The sequence below is a fragment of the Lycium ferocissimum genome, chromosome 8, assembly GCF_029784015.1.
Source record: "Lycium ferocissimum isolate CSIRO_LF1 chromosome 8, AGI_CSIRO_Lferr_CH_V1, whole genome shotgun sequence".
Lineage (NCBI taxonomy): Eukaryota > Viridiplantae > Streptophyta > Magnoliopsida > Solanales > Solanaceae > Lycium > Lycium ferocissimum.
In genome coordinates, this window is record NC_081349.1 from 59,253,930 (window position 1) to 59,275,921 (window position 21,992).

Sequence of the window (21,992 nt, forward strand, 5' to 3'; positions counted from 1 at the left end):
GATTCTGCAAGCCAAGTGGTTCGCTCGGTCACATGCAGTAAGGCATCGAGTGTCGTGAGACTAGGTTCAAGGGTCTGAGGGAGTCTATGAAACCGTGTCCAGCGAGGCCTCTTTTATATATGTGTGCACGCCACATATTTAAACAGTCGACCATTAAGACATCTATGATTGACTCACTTCTTTCATACTCTGGATCGTGCAGTTAGAGCTATGCTTTCAAGAATCCTTCTAACTTGTGTGTATTACGTATTTCAGACAATGTCTGCGAAAAGAAAGTACACCAGGAGGACTTCCACTACTAGCCAAAGGGCTGCTGCTGAGGACTCTCAGACTCAAGAAGTTCATACCGAAGCTCAGGGATTGGTATCCGATGCAGTACCCCGACTGCACCCCCAGTTACAGAGTGGCCTGCAGATGTCCATCCCACAGCAACTCCTCAGCCCAGTGCTACTGACATGGATGTTAGGGGAGCTATCTAGCAACTCACCTAGATTGTTGCTAATCAGGCACAACGTCAAGAAACGGCTCCTAGCACAGGTGCTAGTGGAGGGTCAAACGATGGGGCTTCTAGGATAGAGGAATTTCTTAATATAAAGCCTCTAGTGTTCACAGGGTCTCTTAAGGGAGAAGATTCGCAAAACTTCATCGATGGACTTCATAAAGTCTTCCGTGTTATGCGTGCTACTGAGACAGAGGAAGCAGAGTTGGGAGCTTATCAATTGCAGGAAGTTGTTCATATCTGGTATGAGCCACGGGAATAGTCCCGCGGGGAGGATGCATCTCTAGCAACTTGGGATGAGCTTGTAGATACTTTCATTAAGAACTTCCAGCCAATTGAGGTCAAAGAGGCGAAGGCCCATGAATTTGAGAGACTCGGGCAGAATAGTAAGAGTGTGAATGAGTATTACCTCAAGTTTGTTTCTTTGGCTAAGTATGCTCAATATATGCTTCTGACATGAGGGCCATGTTTAGGATATTTATGATGGGCCTTATACCCAACTTGTATGGTGATGCAAATATTGCTTCTCATAATGGGACCATGACTATCACCAAGATAGTTACTTTTGTTCAGGGTATTGAGGATAAAATGAAAGAGGAAGAAGCTCTTCAGAAAGAGAAAAACAGAAAGTTTAATAAAAGAGCTAAGTCCACAGGTAACTTCAGTCATGTGGGAGGTGGAGGCAGAAAATTCTTCGAGAATAGATCACTAGGACCGTCTCCATCTGCAGCCAGTGCCCCAGCCTCAAATTTCAGGAATGATCAGAAGATACAGAATTTCAAGCCAACTTACTCTTATTCTCAGGCTAGTGTGGGTCAACAGACTTATGATAATCTGGTTTGCAGTAAGTGTGGTAAGAGGGACCCAGGGGAGTGTTGTATGTGTATGGATATATGCTATGAGTGTGGCCAGCGGTGCCATTTCAGAGAGACTGTCCATCAGCGAGAGCTCCTTGTAATTCTCAAGCCTAGTCAAGGCATGGTGCAGCTAAGTCTGGCAACACAGGCGGAGGACGGAACTGCTTGTATGCATTAGTAGGTTTTCACGATACAGAGGCACGTGCAGATATTGTCACAGGTACACTAACAATTTTCACTTTCGACGTTTAAGCCCTTATTGACCCAGGATCAACCTTATCTTATGTAACCCAATTTATTGCTAAGAAATTTGGGATAGAATCAGAAAAGTTGCATGAACCCTATGAAGTGTCCACACCAGTTGGGGAATCAGTTATAACTAGACATATTTATAGGGGTTACTCAGTTTTAGTCTATCACTGCAAAACCAAAGCTGATTTAGCAGAATTAGAGATGGTAGAATTTGATGTGATCATAGGTATGAATTGGTTAGCTTCATGTTATGCCACAGTGGGTTGTAGAAACAAAATAGAAAGATTTGAATTTCCTAATGAACTAGTCATAGAATGGAAGGATAATTCAGTGGTACTCAGGGGCATATTTATTTCCTATCTTAAGGCAGAAAAATGATTTCCAAGGGGTATATCTATCATTTAGCTCGAGTCAGGGATACAGAGACCCAGACACCAACTCTTCAGTCCGTACCAGTCATTAATGAGTTTCCAAAAGACCTTCCCGGAGGGAGATAGACTTTGGAATTGATCTACTTCCCGGCACTGAGCCGATATCTATTCTGCCATACCGAATGGCTCCAGCAGAGTTAAAAGAGTTGAAAGCCCAGTTGAAAGATCTTCTTAACAGGGGATTTATTAGGCCTAGTGTCTCACCTTAGGGTGCGCCAATCTTGTTTGTCCGAAAGAAAGATGGTTCCTTACGCATGTGTATTGACTACCGCCAGTTGAGCAAAGTCACCATTAAAAACAAGTATCCTGTCCCTAGAATAGATGATTTATTTGACCAACTTCAAGGTGCCCAGTGTTATTCTAAGATTAACCTCAGATCAGGATACCATCAGTTAAAGGTTAAGGAAGTTGATATTTCGAAGACCGCTTTCAGGACCCGTTATGGTCACTTCGAGTTTCTTGTTATGTCATTTGTTTTGACAAATGCACCAATTGCTTTCATGGATCTTATGAACAGAGTCTTCAAGCCTTATCTTTATCTATTTGTCATTGTCTTCATTGATGATATTTTGGTGTATTCCCGTAGCGATACTGAGCATGCAGAACATCTCGGAATAGTGTTGCAGACGCTTTAGGATCGTGAACTTTATGCGAAATTTTCTAAGTGTGAATTTTGGCTTAAGTCAGTGGCATTTTTGGGCCATGTAATTTCAGGTGAAGGTGTGAAAGTTGATTCTCAGGAAATTAATGCCATAAAGAATTGGCGAACACCTACCTCAGTATCTGATATAAGAAATTTCTTGGGTTTGGCGGGTTATTATAAACGTTTTGTGGAGGGATTTTCCTCTATTTCAACTCCGTTGACTAAGTTGACTCAGAAAAAGGTTAAGTTTCACGGGTCAGATGCATGTGAGCAAATCTTTGAAGAGTTGAAAAAGAGGTCGACTTCTGCTCCAGTTTTGACTCTACCAGAGGGAGCTGAAGGGTTTATGGTTTATTATGATTCTTCGAAAATCAGTCTCGGATGTGTCTTAATGCAGCATGGTAAGGTTGTAGCGTATACATCTCGTTAGCTTAAGGTTCATGAAAATAATTATCCGACTCATGACTTAGAATTGGAAGCCGTGGTTTTTGCACTTAAGATATGGCATCATTATTTGTATGGATGCATATGGATATTTTCACCGATAATAAAATTCTGCAGTGTATTTTCAAGCAAAGAGAGTTGAATCTTAGGTAGAGAAGATGGCTCGAATTGCTTAAGGATTATGACGTGGATATTCTCTTCCATCCAGGAAAGGCGAATGTAGTAGCCGATGCTCTTAGTCAGCGTTCCATGGGAGTTTTAGCTCACGTTGTGGCAGATATAAGAACTATGACCAAGGAATTTCACCGTTTAGCTAATCTAGGAGTTCGACTCTTGGACTCCAAAGATGGTGGTGTTGTTGTTCAAAACATAGCTCATTCCTCCTTAGTGGTGCAAGTTAAAGAGAAACAGTTTAGTGATTCCCTACTTGTTACAGCAGAAAGAGGGGATTCACAAGCATAAGACAGCGACTTTTGGACAAGAGTGAGATAATGGTACCTTGAGGTACTGAGGCAGATTATGTGTTCCAGATGTTAATGAGCTAAGAGAGCGGATTATGTCAGAAGCTCACAACTCTAGGTATTCCATTCATTCAGGTTCCACTAAGATTTATCATGATCTTAAGGAAATTTATTGGTGGAATGATATGAAAAAGAATGTAGCTGATTTTGTGGCTTAGTGTCTGAATTTCCAGCAAGTGAAAGTCGAACACTAAAGGCCTGGTGGTTGGCTCAGAATATTGATATTCCTGTTTGGAAATGGGAGACGATAAATACTGATTTCATAATAGATCTACCTCGTTCATCCCGTAGTCATGAATCGATTTGGGTAATTATGGATCGACTTACTAAGTTAGCGCACTTCTTGTCAGTTAAGACCACTGATTCAATAGAAGATTATACCAAGTTGTATATTCATGAGATTGTCAGATTCCATGGGACCTCAGTGTCCATTATTTCAGATGGTGGTGCTCAATTCACAGCGAACTTTTGGAGATCCTTTCAGAAGGGATGGGGAACCAAGGTTAACCTCAGCGTAAATTTTCATGGCCAGGCAGAGCATACTATTCAGACTCTTGAGGACATGTTGAGAGCATGTGTCCTAGATTTCAAAGGTAATTAGGATGACCACTTGTCTCTCATTGAGTTTTCTTATAATAAAAGTTATCATGATAGCATCAAGAAGGCACTGTTTGAAGCTTTATAGGGCGAAGGTGTATATTATCTATTGGTTGGTTTGATGTTGGTGAAGCAGAGTTATTGGGACGTATTTGGTCTATCAGACTATGGAGAAAGTCAAATTGATTCAAGAGCATTTGATAACAGCTCAGATGTCACACCCCAATTTCTGATAGGGTGTGATGGGCACCCGACCCTTATCTAGGGCCGAGCGAACCCTCTGACTATCGTAATACTCGTATTCATATTGGGCCCTCGACCAAATCATAAATACATAATAAACTTTGTATGAAAAGCAAACATACTTTATATCGTTTCAAATCAAACAAAACTTGCGACCGTACAAAATCTATAATATTATGTATAACAATACGACGGCTTATAGAGCCGCTCACAACTGACGCCTTACACACACGACTCTGTCTGCAAAGTCTCTAACATGACTCGGATATCATAACACAAACAAACTCTGACTCGGCAGCACTCCGGAGCAAGTGGAGCTCGCCAATCCCACCTGGACCATCTTACCTTTAATATCTTTAGCTCACACAGGTGTACGCGCGGCATGAAACGCGCCCGAAGAAAGGGGGGTCGATACGAAATATGCGAGTATGTAAAACGGAAATCCATTAACGAGTCATTACCGGAATGAAAAATCACAGAAAACAAGTATAGGAATCGGAGAGTCATAACTTGCCTGAGTAACACTTATCATGTATATACGTATGCCGGTGAGCAAAACATATCATAATCAAGTCAATTCGGAAATCATATGCGAAGTACAGAAAACAAATTTAGTAATCGGAATATTAAAAAGCTTAAATTATTCTTCTTTCTTTTTGAAAAACATTTCTGTCTCACATATATAGAAAATAGATCATATCATAATAGCTGACATTAACCGATGTGGGATTCGCCTAAACCAGCGCGGAATTTTACCTCGCCACTGGGTTTGCCCCACCACCGGCTCCGAAACCAATGGATCATATTTCAGCATACATATATGTCATATTGTCACATCAGACAGAATCATCATATTACCATATCATCAGATTGTCACATTATCAGATTATTGCATCATCAGAACAGACTCATTATATCATCAAATCAAACAGATTATCATATCATATATCCTATGCGGTCCATACTGGGACCCGGCGGACGGAACGTGGTCGCCCCTCCTGCCTTGGGCGCCACAACTCATCATACTTCGGAAGTTTTCATATCTCCTGCATCTCCGGCACACATCATATCATATCATATCATATTTCAAAACTCATCATACTTCGTATCATATCATATATCAGACGCTCATCATACTTCGGAAGCTCATCATACTTCGGATTGTGCGCACGATAGTACCGGCCCGGGACTCGGCGAAGAGAATAACAAAAAATGTGCACGAGCAGAATCGTGGGATCTATATGCCATTCAAACATTCATACAGACTTAACGGAATAGTCAGACAATTTATCTTTCACAATCCAATAGCATTAATCATAGCAACTCTCTTGCGGATATTACTCGAAAACATATCAAATAAAACTTTATCAGTCATAGTTATGCCTCAAAATCGTATGCATACGGATTCTCGTTTCATACATTTACACGGACTTAACGGAATAATTAGACAAATTATTATTTATAAGCCGATGGCATTGACCAGGTCAAGTCTCTTCCAGATATTATCCGAGACTTATCAAATAGGACTTTAGGCGTCATAGTCGCGTATCAGAATCATATATATACGAATCTTTATTTCAAATCTAACAGATAAGTGAGTAATCGTATTCGGAAGTCAGATTATTAGCCATATTAAGTTATATTAACAAGTTGTTAGAACTATACAACGGAATGTCTTGCGGGCCCGCGGGCAAGTACCAAACCGGCCCGAGCCCGCCTATGAATGTCGGGAATGTTATACATTAGGGAACCTCCCACGAGCGTTTCGGGGCGATCCGAGCTTATATGTGAAAGATACGGACGTTCGTAGTTTCCGACTCTTTTATGAACAATTCTTTCCAAGCATATTCATTTTTAGTCACACAAAAGGCATAAGAATCACAATTTGACTACATTATGAATACGGATGTCAGGAAACAAATAAGAATCACGGACATGCTCGGATCGCGGGAGTAGAGTTACCTCGGGGATCATATCATCACCTATTCATACTAAGACATGCCAAAGAAAGAGAGGTGAGCTTTACATACCTTGGCCGCCCTCTAAACTAATCCACGCTTACGTCTCGACTTCTCGCGATCTACAAAAATGTCATTGGACACCCAACATTAGCCATAAGTATTAAAGAACCCAATTCCAAGCCGTCACTTCTTCTATGAAAATTTCGGCAGCACCTCCCCTATATATTCACCAACCCCGAGAATTTAACTCGGCCAATTTTCAACAACAACCAAACCAACAACCATCCAGACAAGATTTAAGAATATTCCGAACAACCCACAAAGTATTCAAGACAATTCAAACAATATGCTATGAAACCCGAAACCTTCCAACTTAATGAATACGACAATAATGCGTTTCTTTCTTTCAAATTCTCATACTACGTCAACAATTCCATACATTACCACATTATTTTCATTAATGCAAGAAACTATATTGAAATCACATTATGTTCCGAATCAGCCCACAACAATTACGACTTCCATTTGAGTGATCAAACCTTCATTTTCATCATATAATCCACAACAAACAACAACCAAAATACTACATTAAATTAGTTCACCATGCTCCCTCCAAAACAGCCCCTACACGGCTACACACACACCACACTCCACGGCTCAACACCACCATTGAAGGTTTCATGATTTCCATCCATTTCGACACTCTACAACCACCAACATACTAATTAGAATTAATGCATCACTCCTAGACATACAACACACATACACGGCCAACATCAACATTCATGGCTCAACTTCAACATCCATATTTTCATGATTTTTATTCATTTCCATGCATTATAACACGTCCAAAACATCCACAAAACATGCAAAAGAGAATTGAATCATACCTTTCCTCTTGCCTTCTTCACTCTCGGCTAAGTTGTATATGGCAAGACAATGATCTACTTCTTCCAACAACTCCTCCACATGATAGAGGACCTTCCATTTAGTAGACAAGCTTGAAGAAATTTATTTTTTTCTTGGCCAAATCCTTGGGACCATGTTCGGCCAGCTTGGCCGAATGGTTGCCCTTCTCTCTTTCTTTCTTTCTCTCAATTTCTCTTGAACTTTCTAAGGCACAAATGATGAATTCCCTTATTTTTCATCACTCATATACATATATATATTAGTAGTGGCACATGCCATGCACATGGCCGGCCACCTCTTGCTTTTTTTTTTCTCCACTTTTCTTCAAATTTCTAGAAATTTCTTTAAATAATAAAAGATGACTAATATGATCAACATGTCATCTAATTCCATACACATATACATTTCCAAGCTTCCATGTGACCATGGCCCACCTCACTCTCATTTCATGAAATTTTAAATTTTTTCCATAATGCATTTTTAGTCCCAAATTCTTCCTTAATGCTTCCTTCCAACCAAATCATAAACCATTTGTCGTAAAACAAAGTCGAGAGATAACCTTGTCCATAACTCTTCGCAACCAACTTAAAAATATTCCGACGTGCGGAATGCGAGATATAACATCAGAGTTGTCAGAAGTCCTATACAGATGTGCGATGAAGAGACTTAAAGTTTCAAGTTGATGATTGGGTGTTCTTAAAGATTTCACCTATGAAAGGTGTGATGTGATTTGGCAAGAAAGTAAAGCTCAGTCCCAAATATATTGGACGTTACAGAATCCTGCGAAGGGTTGGTCAAGTGGCTTATGAACTTGAGTTGCCACAAAAGTTAGCTGTTGTTCATCCAATGTTTCTTGTATTCATGTTGAGGAAGTGTGTGGGAGACCCGTTGTTGGTTGTTCCTGCTGACTCTATAACGGTTAAGGATGGCCTAACCTATGAGGAGATCCCTGTGGCAATTCTTAATCATCAGGTTCGCAAGTTAAGGACTAAGGAATTAGCTGTAGTGAAGGTCTTATAGAGAAGTTAAAAAGTCGAAGAGGCTACATGGGAAGCCGAAGAAGACATGAAATCCAAGTACCCATATTTTTTTGAAGAGCATGCAGAAAGCATTCAAGGTAAATCCCTTTCTAATCTATGTCATGTCCCTTACGTATTCATGCCTCATATTTCACATTCATGTTCATGTACTCTCTACTCATGTCTTATGTTTCAGCGTTCATGTTTTCACAAAACCATGACATGTCAGTTCAGTTCCCATGTTTCATGTTATGTTGCCTCATGTTACTTGTATTCAAGCCACGTCCAGCCATATTTGTAACCATGACCCATCATTCGAGGATGAATGATCCCAAGAGGGAAATATTGTAACACCTCGTGCCTTTAAACTAGGCTACATTCATGATTCGGGACTTAGAAAATCAGACGGGAAAATGTTCTAGTTGAAAACTGCTTCAGTTCAGCAAAACAGGAATTGTGCGACCAATAATGGCCATATTTTGAGATACGGACTATACTTTGGGTCGTCTCACAAAAGAGGAAAATTCCAGTTTCTGCCAAGTTTTTAAATGCTTATATACGCATAGTATTGAAATGTAGACCGTACTTGGTGGCCATATAATGAAATACAGACCGTATCTCGGTCCATAATTAGCGTTTGGGAAATTCCAATTTCTGGAATTTTCAACCATGTTAAATACGGTCAGTTTATATGGGCCGTATATCAAAATACGGACCGTAAATGGAATAACTTCCGTACTCAGTTAAGTATAAATACGTGGGTTCGTTTTATTTCCCACCTTTCACATTCTTCAAGCCCTAGAACGAAGTTCCTCTTGTCCCATCAATCTAAGACATTAAGGTAAGCCATTCCAAGCCCTCCCAATTCAATTCTAACATGTATTCACGTAATCTAATGAGAGTTCATCATTCCTGTCACGACCCAATCAGAGGGCTATGACAGGCACCCGGATACAAAGCACTACAAGACATACATGCATTACCTAACCATACTTAGTATGGGCCATGATACTGACTAATAGATATCATAAGTTGTAAGGGACACAAGCTAAAAATATATATATATATATATATATATATATATATATATATACACGTCATCAAGATGAACCCAAGTATATAAGCCGACAAGGCTATCAAAATGATATAACAAAAGATGGACCGAGAAGGTCGTAGAACATCTAACTGTGCATATCTATCTACGAGCCTCTACTGGAGTGTATAACACAGCAAGGATGGGATAGGACCGTGCCATGACCAAATGTACACAAAAGGATCATACCAAGCTGAACCGCAACTCCAGAACAAGTGGAGTGCTCCTGTACAAGCGCTGATAAGATTAGCCTAAGGGTCTGAATCATCTCCCTGTCTACCTGCGGGCATGAATGCCGTGTCCACAAAAAAAGGACGTCAGTACGGACAAAGTACTGAGCATGTAAGGCATGAGAGCAACATAAGAGAGAGGCATAAGAAAACTGTTACACGTTGGAATTTCGTGTCGCTCGCATTATGAACATGCCAACGTAAACCTAAAGTGGACATGAAGCCCTTTTAAGGGTAAGAAGGATGTTTGATGATTCTAATTAATATTCCAAAGGCATTTGAGGCTAAAGAAGTAAGTTCGTCGGAGAAAGTTAAGGTTGAGCCATGTTTTGGAAAATTTCGTATCATTTGAGCTATGCATTGCCTAGCATCACCTTGAGGAAGATATATGAGGTCCCTTAGATGGTTAATGAAGTTCTAGACAGCCAAGAAGGTTCCATAAGGATTGGAGATCAAACGAATCGAAAAGATCGCATTTTCGCAAAATCGGGAGAAAGTGAGCAGTGTGCGGTCACACACTGCACCCCAACTTGCCAAAATGGCTGGCCTTACAACCCAAGGCCCTCCCTAGTCCAGGGGTTGAGTGTGCGGCTGCACACTAAGTGTTCTAAGCCGCATACTCTTCGCAAAGTTGGTCGGGGTGTGATTTGGCCAACTTTTTAAAACCCAAACGACCCCAAACTCATTTCCACCTTCTCTCACTTATTTCCCTACCTTTATAGAGTCTTCTTGAGATCTTTTGAAGGTTCCCTAACCCTACACACCTTTCCATATTATCAAGAGAGAAGATCAACATCAAGAGCTTAAAGTAATCCAAGGAGGGTGATGGTTCTTGTTTCTATCCAAAGTTGTGGTGAACTTGAGCTTGGAGGAAGTTGAGTGAGGTGAATTTTTTTTATTACAAGGTATGTTTCCCATCTTATTCTTATGGTTGAGTTGATATAAAGGTTTAGTACCCCCTAGAAAGGAAAAGAATGAAAGTGGAGAAGCCATGGATGGTGTAATAAAGAAGATGACTATGAGTGAATTTAAAAAGGGGATTTTGGCCAAACTTGGGATTTAATTGAATATAACTCCTTGATTGTGATATTATGGATGTTGTTATTGTTTTTTGGGAGTTGTTTTTGCATATGGTGGAAGTTGATAAAATAGGGGAAGTGCTGCCCAAATTTCGTTAACTCGTTAATTATGCTAGATCGAGCTTAAGAGTGTTTTCTAAGACTTAACCTTAGTATGATCCACTTGAATGTAGACTTTGCGAATTGGAAGGAGAACGTTAAGCGATTAAGGATACGTCAAGGTATGTTAAGGATATTCCTTCTTCATTTTGGTAGGATCCTATGTTATGAGCCAACAAGCGATTAAACGAGCTTCCATATTACTCTACTCTTAGAAGCACTAGGAGTACTTCAGTCTTTGATGTTCCTATACCCCGTTTATGATTGTTCCTTCTGTTCATGGGTCTTGAGATTTCTTATGCTGATGATGTTAGCTCAAAAGATGTTCATCGGAGATAGTACGACCTTGTGTCACTCCGAGAGTTCCATGTATTCAGTTTATACATACATTGCATTCATATATTCATATGCATATTGATCCGTGATTAAAAGGTGTTATATACGCGAATATTATATGTATATGGGTATGGGGAAAGGGATAGGCGTTATATACGCATTACTTCCTGATCAGCTGGTGCACCTTGATGATTATATATGGATCGGGCCGTACGTTCCTCGGCACTATTATGACATGATATATGGATCGGGCCGTACGTTCCTCGGCACTATTATATGATATATGGATCGGGCTGAACGTTCCTCAGCACTATGACCTATATTTATATATGAGCATGATTATCATTGAGAGCATGTAGATTATGTGCCCACAGAGGCATTGTCAGTTATACAGATACTTGTTCATACAAATATATGCAAACCGTCAGTTTGGCTTTTAAGTTTCAGATTCCGTTCATGATTCTTATGCTTATGTTACTCTTATGCCTTACATACTCAGTACACTATCTATACTGACTCCCCTATTGCTCGGGGAGCGCGTTCATGCCCCGGGTTCGTGCAGATGAACAGGTGGTCCGGCTCGGTAGGACCTCTATATCCGGCGGTGGTCGGTGCGCTCCATTTGATCCGGAGGCTGCCAGCCTATTTTGATATGCCATTTTTTTAGTATATGCATATGGGTATGACGGGGCCCTGTCCCGTCCTTTCTACAGCGTTATACTCCAGTAGAGGTCTGTAGACAGTTGTATGTATATGTCAGATGATGTAGCCTTGTCGGCTTCTATTCTTTTGTGTACAGTATATGTAGCGGCCTAGTTGGCTTGCACTGTTCTTTCAGCATGTATATATATATTCAGATTGTGCAGAGTTCATGAGGTCACCCTTTTATGAGGCAGTATGAGATCAGTTTGAGTTACTTATGGGCCCTTGATGTTCATTATTATCCAGATATAAGTATAGGGGTGTTTGGTCACTAGAGGTCAGACACTCGTCACGATTCATCAATTTGGGTTGTGACAAAAACATAAGGTAAATGACTGCAACCTATGCGTCTGGACTGCCTCTGTGAATCAATGATATGCATAAATACTGTGCATGAATGCATGAGGTCACACACACACACACACATATATATGCCTATATAGCGCCTGTCAAGCCTCTGTAGGCATCCCATTGTATCGTATCGGCCTCTGTGGGCATCATCATCATCATGTGACCAGTTGATCAGGTGGTAGTGTGTATTTAGTGCCGACACCTTCCCCATACACCATATATATATACATACATACACACACACACACACACACACACACACACACACACATAATATACGCGTATATAATGCCTGAGGGGTCACAGGTCTGTATATGCATATATATATATAAATGAAATGCAATGCATAAACATGATAAGAGTACAAGTAACTCTAGAGACCATAATAGATCTAAAGAAAGACTTTCTAAAGATAACATTATGGAACATAAATCAAATAGATCATCCTTAACTCTAAGAGTAGAACCATTATGGATTAACGTTACGTGTAGGTCTTGTTCATAAGGATCATGCCAAAGTGAAGGAAAGGGACTGCCTTAACATACCTCGTCATCTACTTAACCACTCAACGTCTATTCTCCCGAGCTTACAAATCTACATTCAAGATGATTCACACTAAGGTTAAGTCGCTCAATTACTTATAAGATCAGGTTAAGCTAATAGGTGAGCTAACGAAATTTGAGGAGCATTTCCCCTATATTACCTACTTCCACCAAACTTCAAAACAACTACCAAACATCAATAACAATATCGTCAATACCATAGTCAAAATATTATATTCAAATTATACTCAAATCAATCTAAAACCTCCTCTCAAATTCAGCCCATAACCAATAACTACAACACAACACTTTATGACCTTTCTACCATGATTCTCTTCACCTTTAAGACTTGCTAAGCCTCCAAATCAACTTAACATAATAAATAAGATGAAGAACATACCTTAGATATTGAAGATCTTCAACTCACACAACTTGCCTCAAGACCAATTCACCACAATTTCAATTATAAGCAAGAACAATCACCTTGCATGAACTACTTAAATATTTTAGGGCTTGATCTTCTCTTGAAATAGTTTAGGATGTTTATGAATGCTTAGAGATTGTTCAGAGAGGTTGGAGAGGCACTAGGGATCTGTTTTTAGTGAAAAATGAGCCTCAAGTTGTGGCCCTTTAATTTATCAGAAATGTTCAGAGAGGTTGGAGAGGCACTAGGGATCCGTTTTTGGTGAAAAATGAGCCCCAAGTCGTGGCCCTTTAATTTATCAGAAAAGGGAAAAATTCCACCGCCCCAATTTCACGTTCACTTTCACGGACATTGAATTATTTCACTAGCCGTGAAAGTGGCCGTGAAACCACTCCAGTAACTCCACCTTACTGCCACCATTTCACGGTGGCTAACCATCACTTTCACCGCCCGTGAAATTATTCACGGTCTGTGAAAGTGGCCTTGAAATGGTCTCAGTACGATTTTCTGAAGAAACATGTTCTTTCCGATTCGCTTGACGTCCAACCTTCATACTCTCCTCCAAACATGTTTAAGGACTTATATAAATCGGAGATATCCCATAGTCCTCATACACAACTTCCCAAATAATCTCCAATACGAGCCTACGACAACTCACTTAAGACGAAACTTTAGTGTATGCCGAAAATGAGGTGTAACGATTCCTAACATAGGGTTTTCAAGAGAACCCATCTCAAGGATCAAGGTTTAAGCTTTTGGAATTCTATTACGAGTTTTGGAGCGTTTACAGGTATGTAGCGTTTCTATCCATGTGTGAGAACATCATTGTTCTTCCCCACGCCACATTCTTCCATGATTATACCAAAGTTCACCAAAAACTAGGGTTCTAGACATATTCATGATAACCCTAAGTACATGTACCATGATATACCATGTTTGTATTGATAATTCGTTATTATATTCTTGATATTCCATTTTGGTTATTGAGAATTTATCTGTAATTCATGAAAACTCATACTTTGCATTCCGTGGGTTCTTAAATGCAAGATATAAACTTTATGTTTATTTTCATAAACTTCTACATGTTTCCATGTTTTCATACAAGTTATATTATATATTTATCTTCATGTTCAATACAATCACATATCATGTTTACAGTCAAGATTATATAATTCACGGGCTACTAAGCCAAATATATCCATGTACATGTTTTGAAAGTTGCACAGATTACCGAGAAGGCTTAGAAAGCCTGAAACTACGTATGCCATCATAGGATAAGGATCGATCCTCCTAATTAGGACGATACCTTCATGTTTACCCATTGCAGGTTATTGGATCCATTCATGTTCATGTCTTGTACCCCGGCAAGGTACAGGATGTCTTAGCTAGTCAGGCAGAGATCAGACGCCACGTACTTATGTGGTGGTACAGTGTAGGATAAGTGGCTTAGCTCTCCCACATAAAATGTTTTACTTATCTTATATACACACAAGATATACTCATGTGCATGTTCAGCTTATAGATACGCTTTCTTTCAATTTCAGTTCTATTATTTCATGTGCCATCTTTATTTTATTCAGTTGCTTTACGTACCAGTGCCATTCAAATATACTGACTCCTGGGGGCCTGCATTTCAAGATGCAGATTTACAGGACGACGAATCAGCTCATTAGGACTTAGCACGTATCAACTATTGGTGAGCCCCATTCTATTCGGGGTGCGATTTTTCATTTATGTTTATTTCAGTCATGTAATTAAGGTATGCTAGGGGGCCTTGTCCCGGTAAACAGTTTAGCAGTTAGACTCATGTATGAGGTTTCATACACTAGTCAGTCATGTTTATGTTAGATGTTTAGAGTCGTATAGTGTCACGACCCAACCGGAGGGCCATGACGCTTATTGCACCCGGTACTAACCCACCCGAGCACCTTTTATCGTACATTCATATTTACATCTAGGTGAGCCACATGGCCTACTCGTGCTTTCTATACATCGATAATACTAATCATATCGGGCAACGACACATTTATATCATCATCAACAACAATGCCCATATCCACATACCCCAGCCGACGAGGCTAACAAAATAATATACAAAATATGAGCCGACAAGGCTACAGGACATCTAACTATACACATCTACGAGCCTCTAAGAGAGTATGTAACATCACATAGACGGGACAGGACCCCGCCATGCCCATATATACACAAAAGAATATTACCCAAAAGCTGCAGCTCTTAATCAAATGGAGCTCCTCTATGCAGTCTCTAAACAAGCAGTCTATGGGTCAAGCCTGTCTCCCTGTCCACCTGTGGGCATGACGCAGCGTCCACAAACAAAAGGATGCCAGTACGAATAATGTACTCAGTATGTAAAGCATGATCAGTAACATAATGAAAGCATAAGAAATAGCATATGGTGGACGAGTCATGAAATGAAAGAGCTAGGTATACTTCTAGCGTCGTTTGTCATATTTACTTACCTTCTGTCTAATGGGAAACTTCCATTTCATACATTCATACATTTAGAAGTATCATACCCAACCATAGAGGTTCGGTGTTTTACATACCCGACCGTTCGGTGTTGTACATACTTGGCCCTACCAAGGCTCAATGTTATCCGTACGCAACTGTAGTGGTGTGCACGCGATAAATATCATACCCGGCCATAAGCTCTGTGTCACATAATAGTCATTCATACTTATTCACGTATACATACTATTCCATAAGTATCATCCACTATATCATTCTCATTACATCTTTCCTTAGAGGATCAACTGCCATATAAATGGGACAATGGCATCGTGAAAATATCGAGAATCATGAGCTTTAGTAATTCTAGAGATGGAGTGTCACACCCTAATTTCCGATAGGGTATGATGGGCACCCGACCCTTACCTAGGGCCGAGCGAACCCGCTGGCTATCGTAATACTCATAACCATCTCCTCTTGGGCCCACAAAACATAACATGCGCACGTAATGAAAATTTTTCAGAAAACAAACATGCCTTTCGTTTTTTTTCTCAAATCAAATAAAATCTGCGGCAATCGTATGAAAACTGTAATATAAGGCACAATAGTACTTCGCTTATATAGCCGCTTGCCAAACACATCGGTAGCGTAATGCATACAAACACACCGGCTTACATAGCCGCTTACAAAACAGACCCGACATATCATACACTCGACACCATGCGTCGCAAAGTCTCTACTAACATCTCGTATACCATACAAGCACTCGGACTCGGCAAAGATTCCGAAGACATGGAACTCGCCAATCCAAATGGAACATCTTCGCTAACATCACCTACTCATCCGTGGGTACTGCGTGGCATGAAACGCGCCCCCGAAGAAAGGGGTCAAGTACGGAATATGTACCGAGTATGTAAAGCATAGCATACGTAAAATGAAATCATAACCTAAGTCGAGGTACGAGAAAGTGAGTATAAAAACCCAAATACCAAAGTACTTACATCCGACACACAAATCATACTTACTCATACCGAACGCATCATAATCATGTCATATGAAATAACATTAACCGATGTGGGATTTGCCTAGACCAATGTGGGATTTGCCTCATCATTGGGTTTGCCCCACCATCGGTGAACAAACTCATCATATCATCATACATCATCACATACCAAATGCGGTCCATAGGACCGGCGGACATTTAACGTGGTCGCCACCCTATCCGGCGCCACAACACAAGATAACACCGAAGTTTCAAATCTCCGTACAACCCCGAACATAACACACCATCACAACATATCATAAGCCATATCAAAGATAACTCCATAAACGGAACCCGGCCCTATGGCGAGGTCTCGGGAACCGTAACACAAAGATAACACCGAGTATATCATAGTGCGCACGATCATATACCGGCTCGGGATCCGGTGAAAGAGGTAACACAGAACGCACGAGCAGATCGTAAGTGACCACAAGCATATCAGACATCATCACAGACTCAACCGAGTGATCAAAACGAACCCTCTTTTTGAAAATCCAAAACTCTTTTGAAACAAAATTCTTTTGAAAAATAGAACTCTTTTGCAACCTTAGAAATTTAATCATACTAAAGACGTAAGGATCATAACTCGACCGCATTAAGGACACGAATATTAAGAAACATATAAGAATCGCTTACACAACATTTCAAACTCAATCATATCAAAGACATACGAACCATAGCCCGACCATACTAAGGATACCAACATCAAAAGCAAATACAAATCACAAACATACTCGAAACTTAAGAATGGAGTTACCCGAGACACAAATCATGTCATAACTTAATCCCGTCTAAGACATGCCAAAAGAAAAGAAGGGTAAGCTTCACATACCTCGATTGCTTCCTAAGCTAATCCAAACTCAAGTCTCGGCTTCTCAAAATCTACAATAAGGTCATTATGCATTAACCATTAGTCATAAGCATCGAGAGATCCAATTCCAAGTTTGCACTTTATTTACGGAATTTTGGGCAAACATTTCCCTATAAATGCAACAACCCCGAGATTTCAACTCGGCCAAATTCATCAACAACAATACCAACAAACATTCTAACAACATCAACCATTTATTCAAAACGCACTTTATCATCAACAACTTTCTTTCGCACAATGCGACGACATTCCAATTACGTTCAAACCAACATATATAATCAATTCAATATCATTGCTCACGCGTTCAAATACCAACTCAAAACCATTCAAACATGATTCAATAACATTTCCAACAATCCACAAAAATATTCAAACAATCCAAATAATATGCCATAGAACCCGAAACCTTCCCAACTCAACATGAACAACCATAACGTATTTCTTCCTTCCAAATTCATAAACCTCACTAACAATCCGCACGTTAACAATATTATTCACGTAAATTCCATAAACCATATTAAAATCACATTATCTTCTCTAACAACTTACAAACGACTCCAACTTCCATTTAAATCATTAAACCATCATTTTCATTATGGAATCCATATCAACAACAACCAAAATATTAAATAAAAATTAGTTCATCACTCCAACATAACCAACACCTACACGGCTTCACTTCAACATACCATATTTCATGAATTTCCACACACCACAACACATATAAACCATCCATAACATGTGAAAAGAGGATTAAAACTTACCTTCTTCAACATTTTCTTGTTCCCATGCTCCTCTAATTCCAAATGAAATTATATTCGTGACTATGCGCTGCCCGGACTTCGATTGGTACTTCATTACTTGAAATCTCACTCAAAATCCTCAATTGTTGCGATGCATATTTGCTCCCTTTGTTGCTGAATTTTCTGGAAATTTTTGGAAGTTTTGGATGAAAAAAAAAATGAGATTTTAACCCTTAAAACGGACGTCGAAGTCGGTTTTTGTAGCTACGATCGTAGCAAGATCGTAGCGATTGTAGCGGGCCGCGGGAATACTGTTTCTGCGTCGACAGTTCAGTTTGTAACGTCTATAATTCTCTACTCCGATGTCCTATCAATGAACGGTTGGTTGCATTACAAACTAGACTCGACGAACTTCATTTTAGGACTTTGAACCACCTTAAAACTCCATATATACTATGAGATATGCGCCTCCAAAGTTAACTAAAATCCGTCCCGCGTTTCTCAAATTTTCGTCGAACTTATTTTCTTCAATTTGCTCAATCCCGAAATATTCCGAAATTCTCCATACATGATATTTATCACTTATTACACTAATAATGGCCATGTTCCCGTGTTTCAAAATATTCTTTCCCGATTACGACTTACGAGATCGTAATTCACCCTTTTTCTTCGTTGTTACGTACTTCCCATGGCTTGTGCCTTTCAAAACATCTCATTACTACGATGAGGTACATGTCAAACTCATGCTCTGAAAACGCGGGGTATAACATGGAGTCATCTAGGAAAAATTTTGGAACCCATGAGAAGGTATATAACAAAGGAATCATGCCTTAATGAAAGAAGGGTTAGCCTTACATACCTCGTCATCTATTTAACTACTTAACGTTCACCGTCGAAGCTTGGAGAATCTACATTTAGAAGGATTTATGCCATGATTAAGCCTTAATGATACTCTTAAATCCAAACTAAAATAATTCATGTTCTAATAAAAATTGGGTAGCATTTCCCCTATTTCATCAACTTCCACCATATTACAAAACAACTCCCAAACAACCACAATAACATCCACAATATCATAATCAAGTAATCACATTCCCTTAAGTCTTCAAAATTCATTCTCATGTTCAACTTATACTAACAACTCCACACCCATCCTTAGCACATTTTCATACAATGCTTGATTATCACTATTATTACCTTCCATAACAAGATTATACCTGTATCACATTAGGAATCATGACTCAAGTTAGCTTACTACTCAAAAACATCATAAAAGCTACATTTAGACCTCATTTTCTACTTTCTTCTTCTACCCAAGTTGTTCAACAACCAAGCATTTATGATAACAAGAGACAAGCATGAAAACTAACCTTTTATCTCATATGAATGAGCTTTGGAGCAGCTATCAACTTATATGAAAAACCTAGCTTCAATACCCAAGAATTTCTTGTTGTCTACTAACCCTAGCAAGACTTCTAGCACATGGATATCTTGATTCTTGCCTCTTGATCTTTGTTTTCTCTTGGGTTGGAGTGGAATATGCTTGGAGAAGGGTTCGGGAGCTCTCAATACTTGTTGAAAAGTGGGAAATGAAATGAAATAACAAGGGTTGTCTATTTGTACAAAAATTAAAAAGCAGCCCGACGGACTTATACGGACCGTATACGGACCATACGGTCCGTATAAAGTCCGTATAATATTATACGGTCTGTATAAATGTACCGTATAACACCACCGTGAAAATATCCCGTTCTGTAAAGGTCATGTTATACGGACCCCCCCTATACGGACCGTATAAAGTTATACGGACAGTATAAGTGGTCGTATAACTCACAGTTATTCGAAACTTTCTCTCGTTGATTTGTTTGACTTCCAATCCTTGTGGAACCTTCTTGGCACTTATATAACACTTCATTAACCATACAATAGGCCCTATAGCATCCCCTCAAGACGTTACCAGATAAATATTAGCTCAAGTATAGCAAAAACCTTTCCGAACGCGACTTACATTTCACTCCCTTCAACAAACTTAGGCTCATATATTCATATAACTTCAAAATCTTATAGTATGCACCTTAATCTATCTAATACCTTCGTTAGTCTCGTAAGGGTTTCATAATCACCTTAAGCTCAATTTAGCCTACTGACAAGGCAACAAATCCAAAATTTCTGAGGTGTAACATTCTTCCCCCCTTAGGAACATTCGTCCTCGAATGTTAGGTTCTTGGGGATTCTATAAAAGTTTTGCCAGAGTTTCCTCTATAACATGGCACTGCCATCCTGTCACAGCAACCCAAAATACATCACCTCACAGGGCTACAACAACAACATCAATAACCATGGCCACACACGACCAGGAAAACATCAAGGAAAGCATTACATACCTGAGGACAATGGCGTCTTTTCCTGAGTCTCTTCTGGAGGTAGAAACAAATGCAGGTACCTGAACTTCATGTCGTCTTCTGCTTCCCAATCATTTCCTCTATATTATTACTCCTCCATAAAACTTTAACTGAAGCTACATCTTTGGTTCTGAGTCTCCGTACTTGCCTATCTAGAATGGCAATGGAACTTCTTCGTAGGATAATTGCTCGGTGACTTGAACATCATCTACCGATACAACTCTAGAAGGATCTTTAATGCACTTACGAAGCATCGATACACGGAAAACTGGGTGAACTGACTCCAAATCAGGAGGTAGATCTAATTCGTAAGCCACTTAGCCTATCTTACGTACAATCTCATAAGGTCCAATGTACTGAGAACTAAGCTTGCCCCTTTTACCAAATCTCATAACGTCCTTCATTGGCGATAACTTCAAGAATACCCAATCTTTCACTTGGAACTCTAAGTCCCTTCGACGATTATCTGCATAGGACTTCTGACGGCTCTGAGCTGTTAATAATCGATCCTGTATAAGCATGACTTTCTCTATAGCTTGCTGGACCAAGTCTGGCCTTATCAATTTGGTCTCTCCTATTTCGAACCACCCAATTGGAGATCTGCACTTGCGCCCGTATAAAGCCTCATACGGGGCAATTTGGATGCTAGAATGATAACTGTTGTTATAAGCAAATTCAATAAGCGGTAAGTGATCATCCCAACTACCTCCAAAATCCAATATTGTCACGACCCAACCGGAGGGCCATGATGGGCACCCGGTGCTAACCCACCCGAGCACCTCTTATCGTACTCTCACATTCACATCTAGGTGAGCCACATGGCTTACTCATAATTTATATATATCAATAGTGCTAATCTCATTAGGCAACAACGCATTTATATCATCATCAATAACAATGTCCATATCCATATACATAAGCCGACGAGGCTATCAAAATGATATAAAAAATATGAGCCGACAAGGCTACAAGACATCTAACCATACATAACTGTCTACGAGCCTCTAAGAAGAGTATGTATCATCATATAGGCGGGACAGGACCCCGCCATGCCCATATGTATGTACACAAAAGAATAATACCCAAAAGTTGTAGCTCCGGATGAAATGGAGCTCCTCTATGTAGTCCCTGAAAAGAAATCTATGGATCAAGCCTGTCTCTCTGTCCACCCGCGGGCATGACGCAGCGTCTACAAATAAAAGGACGTTAGTATAAATAATGTACGAGTAT